Source organism: Lepidochelys kempii, chromosome 3, assembly GCF_965140265.1.
Source record: "Lepidochelys kempii isolate rLepKem1 chromosome 3, rLepKem1.hap2, whole genome shotgun sequence".
Taxonomy (NCBI): domain Eukaryota; kingdom Metazoa; phylum Chordata; order Testudines; family Cheloniidae; genus Lepidochelys; species Lepidochelys kempii.
The window spans coordinates 81,597,596-81,608,823 of NC_133258.1; positions in this window are offsets into that span (position 1 = coordinate 81,597,596).

Here is an 11,228-nt window from a genome sequence, read left to right on the forward strand (position 1 = left end):
AAGATTTGCCTTGGCCTTGACACATGCATACCAAACACTGCTTGCTAACAACTAAGTAGGGGTCAGCTGTGACTCTTGTTTACAACACTTGCTCATCTCTTACTTTGTCCCCACTCCTTTGGTGGTGTGTTGGGTTTTTTTAAACTTATATTGTGAGAGCACGTAAAGGCCATGAGAACAAGGCCCCACTGTGGTAAGACCAGTACAAAAATATAATAAACGACAGTCCCTACCCCCAAGAGTTTACAATTTGTTGCGTCTTGTCAAACACAGTTTGCACAAACTTTTGGGGAAGGGACTGTCTTTTTACTTTGTGCAGCATTTAGCATACAATGACCCTGGTCAGGACCTCTCGATGAGCTAGTGCAATACAAAGAGTGAACTGTTAATAGAAACACACTGAAGTCTGCCTTAATCAAACATAAAAACCAAACCCTTGGTTGTAATGGGCCAGATTCAGCCCTGCTGTAAATTAATCCAACTCCCAATGGCTATACTGGGAGTTGAACCAGTTTATGCCAAGGCTTTAGTCTGGTCTCAACGAAAGTTCATCCAAAGTTGGACAGGAAAATCTTGAGGGGGTTACTTTAGATGGGGTTCACTGCTGGAAATGGGGCCTTTAGTGTAGTTTTCTCTCTTTAAACAGAAAACAAGCTTTTAGCTGAATAATAAAATTGAGAGTTTACCAGTGATGTACTGCTAAATGTTATAGTGCCGGATCTCCACAGAAATGCACTTAACTCTTTCTCCCTCTCCATTCTCTTCACCCATATCTACCACACGTGTCCTTCCATCCTGTAGGGCAGAGCTGAGGCTGTTCATTCATTCTATCCAGTTGGAGTGTGACGAGTCACAATGTGCCATCCTTCCAATTGGAAGCACCAGTCCAGGGCAGGAGGGTGGGATGAGGCCAACCAGCTGTTGTTACTGGAAGTGCCTCTTACAAGTTCCTCCTTGAACTGAAGGAGTTGTCTGGCTTTCCTGTCGCCTTGGTGTCCTAGAGGTGCAGTCTGGGAGCTGTGGGATCCACTGGGCTCCTCTAACGACTCAATTGGGTTGGCCCTGCTTACACTGCTTGGGGACACAGCCAGCCTAATCCAGGCCCTGTTATCATCCAACACGACAGCAGGTGGCGCCACACACCCAAACTGAGCTACCTGAGAGAACAGATTCACCCAAGCCACTCAAAAACATGCAGCAGGCAGCAGCCAATTTCCAGACTCACACCCCCACTGGAGTATAAACCCAAAATTATACCATCTTACGCTGCACAGTGAACTGTACAGCGTAAACTCATAAAATTCACCTCCTCCCTCAATGTGGAGAGGCATATGCAACAGCCTTTGCCCCTGGGTTTTGATTCCCACACACTTCACTCCAACTCCAAAAACAAGTTTATTAACTACAGAAGATGATTTTATGTGATTATTAGGGATAGCAAACAGATCAAAGCAGATTACCTAGCAAATAAACAAAAAACACAAACGAAGCTTAATATACTAAATAGATTGGATATGAATAGCAGATTTTCACCCTACGAAATGATACAAGCAGGCTGCAGATTCTTAAGGGGCAAGCTGCACTTGCTTTACAGTTTGGAATCATCAGGTCTTTCATTCATAGGCTAGAAACCCCCTTAGCCTGGGTCCAGCACTTCCCCCCGTTCAGTCTTTGTTCCTCAGGTGTTTCCAGAAGTCTCCTTGTGTGGGGAGTGAAGAACACCAGATGATGTCACTCCCTGCCTTATATAGCTTTTGAATATGGTGGCAACCTTTGTTTCAAAGCTTGGTTCCCAGACCAGTCTGTGGAAAAATACTGACATCCCAAAATGGCATCCAGTATCATATGGTCTGATCACATGTCTTTGTAGAGTCATAGCAGCCATTACTGGAGGCTGGCTGTAGCGTTCTCAGGAAGGCTCCCCAGGTGGGAGATAAACTTCTCCTAAGGCCTATTGTTTTTCCTAAGGGCCCATTGCCCTGAATAGGCCCTTTCCCTCCCACTGTGTAGCCTGAAAGCATCTTGTCTAGTGGGCGTTACCCAGGTGTAACTACATTTGAAATACAGACACATAGTCAATATTCATAACTTCAGATACAAAAATGATATATTCATACAAAAAGGATAATCATATTCAGCAAATCATAACTTTTCCAATGACACCTCACATGACTTATCTTGCATAAAATACATTATAATGTATGTCATAATCGTATCATAATAATATCACTGTAAAGAATATGGGGTGCAGTGTCACAATGACATTTAACTTTTGACCTAGTTATTCCATTTAAAAAAAATTAAGACCAATTATCGTTTATTTAATAAAAAAGTAAAACCACAACATTTCCCCAAAAGTCTGAGTTCTATTTTCCATGTCCTATTTTTGAATGTGAAACTGTGTTCCTCCTCCTTTTACAGAAGTAAATGTTTAGTTTACTAACAAATAAATTAAATATGTAAATAAATGGTTTTAATAAAGCATCTATCAGAGGTGTGACATAGGGGAATATGTCTGTATCAAGTTGTAAACTCCATTTTGTTTTGTGAACTCCATGTTTGTGAGCCCGCTGCCTGTTTGTGTTGTGGTCAGTCTATTGCAGAGATGGCCCTGCTCAGAAGGGGTGTTGGTCACCTTGAAGAAATCTTTCAATGTGAGTCATTAAAGGCCATCAACTCTGTCCCTCAGCTACTGACCCATCTACAAGAACAACGAACTCTCTAGACAGACGCTTCCCTGGGAGGGAAAGGCTCTGGAGTTCTTGGGCACATGGTCAAACTATATTAAAACATGAGTGTGCGCTGTGAAGGGGGGGGTGTCCACTGCCACACGCCAGAAGCCCAGGCTGGTCAGAGACGGCTTGAGGGAGGAGGGTCTGTCTTGCCTGAAACAGTGACCTGACCTCAGACCCATAGGAGGGAAGAACTGAGGACTGTTTGGTTTTCAAAATCTGTAACTCTAGTGCTTTCAAGAGTAATAGTGGCTGTGATTAAGCAGTTCCTTTGCTAAGCCTGTATTCCTTGCTTGCCAGCCATATTGTCCTTGAAGGGGTTAATAAGAATCTCAGAATGCCCATAACAAGATAGAATTCTGAGAGTGCTTCTATAAGCCACCGGCTCTGTGGTCAAGGCAACCAGGCTCTGGAGCTCCACATCCCAAGGAAGGGGTGCAGATGTGAGGTCTACACTTTGCAGTGAGTGGATCCACTCACACACAGGTGCCTGTCTAGAGAGACTAGGCCAGGTTGTGACAAGAGAAACAGTCCAAAATTGGGGTTGTGGAATTCTGTAATTTAAGATTAACATGGAACCATTGGTAGGTGAGGCAGAGAGAAAGAGCTCTACAGTTGCTAACTTGCCCCTCAAACATGTGTCATTTGCCATTTCTCCTTCCAGGAAAGGGCTAAGAAACAGTGACGTCCTGTTGTAGCCATTTGTGCCATGTACATGTACACAACAGTACTTCCCTGTAGAGTGCTGGCAGCAGATTAGCACATAGATGTTATGGCAAGACAGTGTATTCCCTGACATAAAGTACCACAATGGTACTGAGCCAAGGTAGGGGAGCTGAAACCTCTGACACCTGGCATATTGCTATCACAAACCCAAGTTAAAACACCATCCCTTTGTGATCTTCCACCCCAGCATATTGTCTAAAAGGCCTCAAAAATCTGAATCCATATTTCAAATATGTATCACAGAATAAATCCCAGCAGCAAAGAACATGATAAACATTTATGGCTGACTAAATGGGAGACTGAAGTGGAATAACAGTTATCAATAGAAAAATGAACCAGCAACACATTTAGGGAATTTACTCTTCAAATGTTAACATACTTTCCAAACAGACTATTAAAAGGGTATCATGGTGTTCACATTTTATTGGGTCTCAGTAATCCAGATCAAATTTGTTCAGCGGAGAGGTGAAAGACTTGAAGTCAGTGGAAAGGCTCCTGTTGAGTTCACCAGGCACTGAATCAGAGCCTGTATAAAAAAATACATGGCAATCAAGTGATCTTTGGTCCCCTGTGAAGGTGATACCCTCAGAAAGGCTATTATATATGGGGGCATCATGGGGAAGGCTGCTGTAGGCTGTGCACTTCCTGTTCTTTGTAAATACAGGACTTCAGTCTCTAATGCTGCCAACCCGCCACCTTTCACTGGCACTAAGTTCACTTTATTTTAAAAATAAATTTTCTTGCCTTAATTGAGCAAATGTGATTTCAAAATGTAGACTTCATGGGCAGCCCAAAGCAGAAAGAAAAATAGCTCTAACTGCTGTACACAGATGTGCTGTTGTCAGGGCCTGGAAGTTTCAAAGTCAGTAACCATGGTAATCTAGGTTTCAGAGTGGCAGCTGTGTTAGTCTGTATTCACAAAAAGAGAAGGAGGACTTCTAGCACCTTAGAGACTAACCAGTTTATTTGATGCATCCGATGAAGTGAGCTGTAGCTCACAAAAGCTTATGCTCAAATAAATTTGTTAGTCTCTAAGGTGCCACAAATCCTCCTTTTCTTTTTATGGTAATCTACATGATTATCTCACAGAGGTGTACAAAATTCTCCTTCTCTCACTGAAAGCACAGACAGTTCCTTAAGCCATCACCTATGGGTTTCATGAGCAAACTCATTAAAACAAATGTCACATTTCCATGCTGTCCAGTGCTAGCAGAGTATGTATGCTGATGAAATAAATTCCCGCTGGAGCTATTTCAGGATATATTTTAATCTTATTTAAGAGATGGAAACTTAGTCAAGCTCCGATTCTCAGCCTCAGAGGGTATTGTCAGAATTGCTTTTTTTAAAGAAATCAAAGTGAATTAGCATAGTTTTTTTTAAAAAAAAAATCAAAGTTAATTGTATCATCTAGCTCGTCTCTGCTAAGTGCTTTTCTAGCTTTTAACACTAATATTTCTTCAGGTCTTTGCTGATTTTTTTTTTTTTTTTACAATACAGAATGATATTTGTGCAATTTTGAACTGTCAAGATATGTGGATGAAATTTTAACAAATTAAATTATTCCTGAATATTTTATGAAGATTATAAATACCGTGTTTATCACTGTGTTGGGTATCTATAGGGCCCCAGGGATTGTAGTATGGGACCACCTAAGAACCTTTAAATATCCTCACAACACACCTATGAGGCAGTGAAGTACCGTTATCACTGTTGGCTGCCGAGCCCGCTCCCAGCAAGTGCATATTGGCTTCGTTGTGTGTGTAATTGCCTATTCATTTCTTAAGTAGTGTGTTGCTTGTTTTGGGGCTTTTCAGGGGTGTGTGGCTTCTTTTTTTTTGTTTTTTTTGTTTTGTTCAGTTTTTAATTTCCCGGAAGACAGCATGATTGGCCCCCGGTTGCGCAATCTGCTAAAAAAAAAGCTTTAAAACTGCTGCTTGCTGCTCATTTTTTCCTTTTGCTTTTGGGCTCTGCATGTGCTTGCTCGGCTGCTGGCTGGGTGCCAGGGGGAACTGAGGCAGAGAGACAAATGGTAAAATATTCAAAAGCACCTCAATCCTATTTTCAGATAACACTTAGGTACCGCTTAGGGTAATTCTAAAAATGCCTGAGTGACTTGCCCAAGTCCACACAGGAATGCTGTAACAGAGCAGGGAATTGAACCTGGTCTCTTGAGTCCCAGGCTAGTGCTATCACCATTGGACCAGAGAAGAAAAAGTGGAGATCACAGGAGTACCTGATGATCCTGTTCTATCCTGTTATTGGGGATGACTGTCTTGTTGTACATTTATAATGTATGCATATAATTTGAAATAAAGTAATATTTAATTGTGGCTACTGGATACATCCCTTGGTCACAAATCCGTTTGGCTCATTTTTGGTTTTTGAAGACGTTTGATGGGTGTTCCCTCTGCTTCCCAAATTGATTATATTTTGGATCCCTTCTTTATTGCTTCTCTGCTTGTTTGAGTGGCTTCTGCAAGTAGTTTAGTTTATATTTGACAACACAGTAAAACATTTTAAACAGCATATATTTTAAATATCATGAAAATTAACCAAATAGTATCTTAGCTATTGAGGTACCTTGGACCAATAGTGGACCTTTGAAGCTGAAATAGTCTTTTTTTTCCCCCTTGCTATTAGTTTTGTAGCTTGATGGAAAATTTCTAACAACAAAAGCCAGAACAAGCCAATTAATGTCAAATATGGATATTTAATGGTGTATATTCCATGTGTTAAAAACTGCCTCAAATGTTATCTTTTAGATTTTCCCTGGTAATACACAATTGCCTGTGGCTGAAACAGACCACTATAAGGTCTATACATCACTTACACCTACTTCAACCCATCATTACACACATCTCCTGATATAAATGACTTGTTACCATCATTGGAATACATTAAACATTGAACCAAAATCCTCTCTGCCATCCGTTGTCAACATTTTGCAAAAACTATGCTCTTAATAAAGGATACATTTTAAATCATGGGAGACCACTTACCTTTAAAGACTGTAATACAGATTATATTGTCAAATACTTTTGCAGCTACTGAATAGGTGAAAAAAATGCAATTTATTGGAAGTAATTGTGCCTCTAGATATTTACTTGATATAAGTGTCCATCTCTTTTAAAGCTTATTTTCTTGCCAATACACTAGTGCAAAGCTACAGTTGCCTACCTCAAATTTTATGGGAATACTCAAATTACTATAGCCCTTTTTAGCATACAGATCTCAACTGGGTATTCCCCTACTCTCAGAAGAGGAATTATTCCCTTCTAACCTCGATCTTTTAATGGCTAGGCCTTTTGTTTTGAGAGATCTTACATTGTCCCACTAGAATCAGATACTCATCTTTTTAACCACACAGACATAATGGATAGATATTTATACCGCCATTAACAAGTATGGAATTGTTCCATACAGAACAATTTACTGCTAAAAATAGTAGCTTTGGTGCTGAAGATGTTTATTGCATTCTCTATAGCCACTTAACTTTATTCAGGCCAGCATGTAGTTTGAACTCATTGTAAAGTCCATTTACAAAGCCAGCGTGATGTAAAGAGGCCTTAATGTAAATGAAAATAAGACCCAGAGACTCTAGAGCAGGGGTCCGCAACCTTTCAGAAGTGGTGTGTCCAGTCTTCATTTATTCACTCTATTTAAGGCTTTGCGTGCCAGTAACACACTTTAACATTTTTAGAAAGTCTCTTTCTATAAGTCTTTAATATATAACTAAACTATTGTTGTATGTAAAGTAAATAAGGTTTTTAAAATGTTTAAGACGCTTTCTTTAAAATTAAATTAAAAAGCAGAGCTCCTCCCCCCCCCACCCGACTGGTGGCCAGGACCCGGGCAGCGTGAGTGCCACTGAAAATCAGCTCGCCTGCTGCCTTTGGCACACATGCCGCAGGTTGCCTACCCCTGCTCTAGATTGAATTTAAGATCAACAACACAGGTCGGTTGCTAGTATGATTCTCTGAAGTGTTTGCTTTGATAACGCTGATGAAGAAATTTTAGAAGAAAGGCACAGGTATGCTAAATAAATGACACGTATGTCCTCCTTATATTTATCATTTTGTGCTCTGTGATCAATACCTCATGTATCCAATGATTCTGTAGAGTTTTTCATGGCATCCACCCCTTGCTGCAGAATTGTGTTCCAGTGTTTAAGGTATCATTCTTAAACCAAAGAAGCTTGTCCCTAGACTTTATGGCTATGAAAGCCATCTTGAAAATATAAATATAAACCAAGTGCAAAGTGATGCAGTTTTCTTCTCAATCTGTAGCCAGCATAAATCAATGGTGCTGGAAATTGTGACCTACCCCGCACATCTCAATGTGTGGGGCAGCATAAAAAATTGAATATATAAGATAAACACCAAGAGAGCAACTGTATTTAATGTATTGTTCTTGTTTATATAGTGAAGCTGCTCCAGAATTTCAAGTCTGCCATGACAGAGCACCACAGAACCCAGGAATCTTGCATTAGATTTCACATTCAGCTCAGAGTGCCTGGGTGTATTTGTTTATTATTTAAACATTCAACTGACTTGTCAACAAAATAAATAGCTGGTGTTCCATTTAAACAGAAAAGTTTTGGCTCTAGAGTGTTGTGCAGGAATTGAGAAAATTGAATGTTTGTATCTCTTGATATGTGCAGTTAACTCTCTTTAAATGATAATGGCAGTTTTTATACATAGTATGGGGGTGGAAAAACTGCAAGAGATTCTCAGGCCTTGTCTACACAGAGGTTTTATGCCGGTACAACTATTTTGGTTAACAAATTTCTTATACCAGTACAACCACTAGTGTGGATGCAATTATACCAGTATAAAGGTGCCTTATGCTAGGTCAATTATTCCCCTTCCCATATGGAAATAGCTATAGTGGTATAAAGCACCTTTATACCGGTATAACTGTGTCCACACTAGGGAGCTTGTACCACTTCAACTATATCGGCAGGTTAAAGCAGTAAAGCTTGGGTGGATAGAGGAGTCCTGAAGGAGGGACAGGGGGAGAATGGGAAGAAATTATAGCAGATTTTTTAGAAACTCAGTGCTGCATTTTAACAAAAATTCCTTCCCTAACATCTTAGGAAACACTGGCTTTATTTTCTTTTTTCTTTTCTTTTTTGCCAGCATGATTAACATAAATACCACTAATATAAAAGTTTTAAAGAACTGTTCTATTCAAAACTGCTTTCATCAATCTCTTTGTTGATGGTGCTATGATGCCACTTAGGCCTCCTCTATGTGGGGAAACTGACCGGCATAGCTACTGTGAAATAAACTATTCCAAAATAGCTTTCCATGTGGGTAGGGATAACTCAGTGGTTTGTGCATTGGCCTGCTAAACCCAGGGTTGTGAGCTCAATCCTTGAGGGGCCCATTTAGGGATCGGGGCAAAAATTGGGGATTCATCCTGCTTTGAGCAGGGGGTTGGACTAGATGACCTCCTGAGGTTCCTTCCAACCCTGATATTCTATAATTCTACCTCCAATCCAGAATAAAAGTAGTTTTGTGAGCAGACAGCCTCTGGTTGAGATTTCTAACAAACTGTTCTCACTAGTTTGCTGAAACTACAGTGCTAAGACAGCCATTTACCATTTCTTCTTTTGGAATCTTATTGTCTAGGCTTTAGCAAAATCTCTGTGGTTTACTTTTTAGTGACATTTGTAATATAGTAAATAACCAAATTTCACAAGCGTTCACCTCAGTCATCTGCATTTTCACTTCTCTGAAACCAAGAGACCAATATTTAGGTGAGCCCATTGTAACTGAACAATACACTGGAGCTTGCTATTATATAAATGCACTTTGAAAGGAGAAAAGTGGGTAACTAGTCTATTTACTATCGAAGTCTTAAAATATAAAAAGTACTTGTGTGACCTGACTGAGGAAACAAAGGGAGACACTAATTGAAAATACAGTGTAAATATCTTCCACTTACCTTTAGATTAAAGTTCCAAAACCACAGTGCATTGCAAAATATCACATCCAGTTGCTGAAGAGAAAAGCGTCCATGAACACCCATAGCATACCGCAAACTAAGAAGTTAGTTGCTGACTTTGCTAACATACACTTGGTGTGATGCAATTATCCTATCTTTCACTAGAGCATCAAGTAATCATGGAGGAAGAATGCTCTTTGCTGGAGTATAACATAAAAGCAACGAAATTAAGTTATCTTTCTTTAAAGAACACACTTACTCTGAATAATTGAAAGTGACAATCAGTAAGTGGATTAAAATTTTAAAAAATTTTATAGCACTTACTGATTGCATAGCAATCTCTCATAGCAAAATAACCACCCCACCTCAAAATACTCATTAAGGATAAATAAAAAACTCCTTGGTCCCCTGGCATCTTTGCCCAATTTGGAACTGAAATTAAACAGGACTATTTTTGAGACTCTAAAGCAGTGGTTCCCAAACTCGTTCCGCCGCTTGTGCAGGGAAAGCCCCTGGCAGGCTGGGATGGTTTGTTTACCTGCCGCATCCGCAGGTTTGGCCGATCGCAGCTCCCAGTGGCCGATTTGCTGGTCCAGGCCAATGGGAGCTGCTGGAAGCGGCGCGGGCCGAGGGACGTACTGGCCACTGTTTCCAGCAGTTCCCATTGGCCTGGAGCAGTGAACCGCGGCCACTAGGAACCACAATTGGCTGAACCTGCGGATGCGGCAGGTAAACAAACCGGCCTGGCCCACCAGGGGCTTTCCCTGCACAAGCGGCGGAACAAGTTTGGGAACCACTGCTCTAAAGTGTTCAGATATGTTTTCCCTCCACTTCTGGTTCTGTTTCCAGCTGGAAACCAGAAGAACCAAGACATCATGATGGTGATTGATTGTTCACATAGTATTTTTAGCCAAGACAGGAGAAAAAGTTGGTGGTAGTCTGTCCACTAATCCATGTGCCCTGCTATATTGATCATATTCTAAATTCCTGAGCAGCCTCAGACTGCTGCCTTTTTTTATTTTATTTTTGTAACTACGGTGACTTGCCAGAGAAAGTTTTTTTTTGTTTTAAATCTCATTACGATAGATAAATGGTGGCAGTTCATGTTCTTTTCCAAAAGCAGACGAAGATTTTTTTCAGATGTAACATTTCACTTGGAAAGTTCTCCGAAAGACCCATAAGACACTTGAGAATTAGTCATTAGGTTGCTTCTCCGAGTTCCACAGACAGCAGAATGACATTTTAGGACTGAACAAAACATAAAACAAATGTCATTTGTTGCTTTAAATTGGTGCTCCAATTCACAGATAATGTTGTCCAACATTGCACAGATCACATTCATTCTGAATGAAGACTGTCTCATCTTCAGAGGTGATAGAACATGATTCCTCAGGGGTCTCATGAAATCTTTTCCATTTCCTACTTCTTCTACAGTAACTGTGGCAAAATTTCCATACCTTCTACAACAAGGCGTGCTCCCAATAGAATTTTGGGTCACTAATGTCAAAGTTGCTTTAATTCTTCAATAACATCAGCAAAAGGAGATCCCTCAGGCTTGTAAAATCTTGTTTCCTTTCATCAATACTTTAAAAAACTTTAAAGCTAGCCAACAAAAGGCATGAAAATGAGCAGAAGTGCTGTTTCAGTGTTTCCACTTCTGATTGAGCTTCATGTGTCTAATTTAATTCAAGAACACATGTCATAACCATACAGCTAAGGGTAGCCTAGAATTCCTCCTTACCTGTAAGGGGTTAAGAAGCTCAAATAACCTGATTGGCACCTGACCAAAAGGACCAATGGGGAAAGAAGATACTTTCAAAT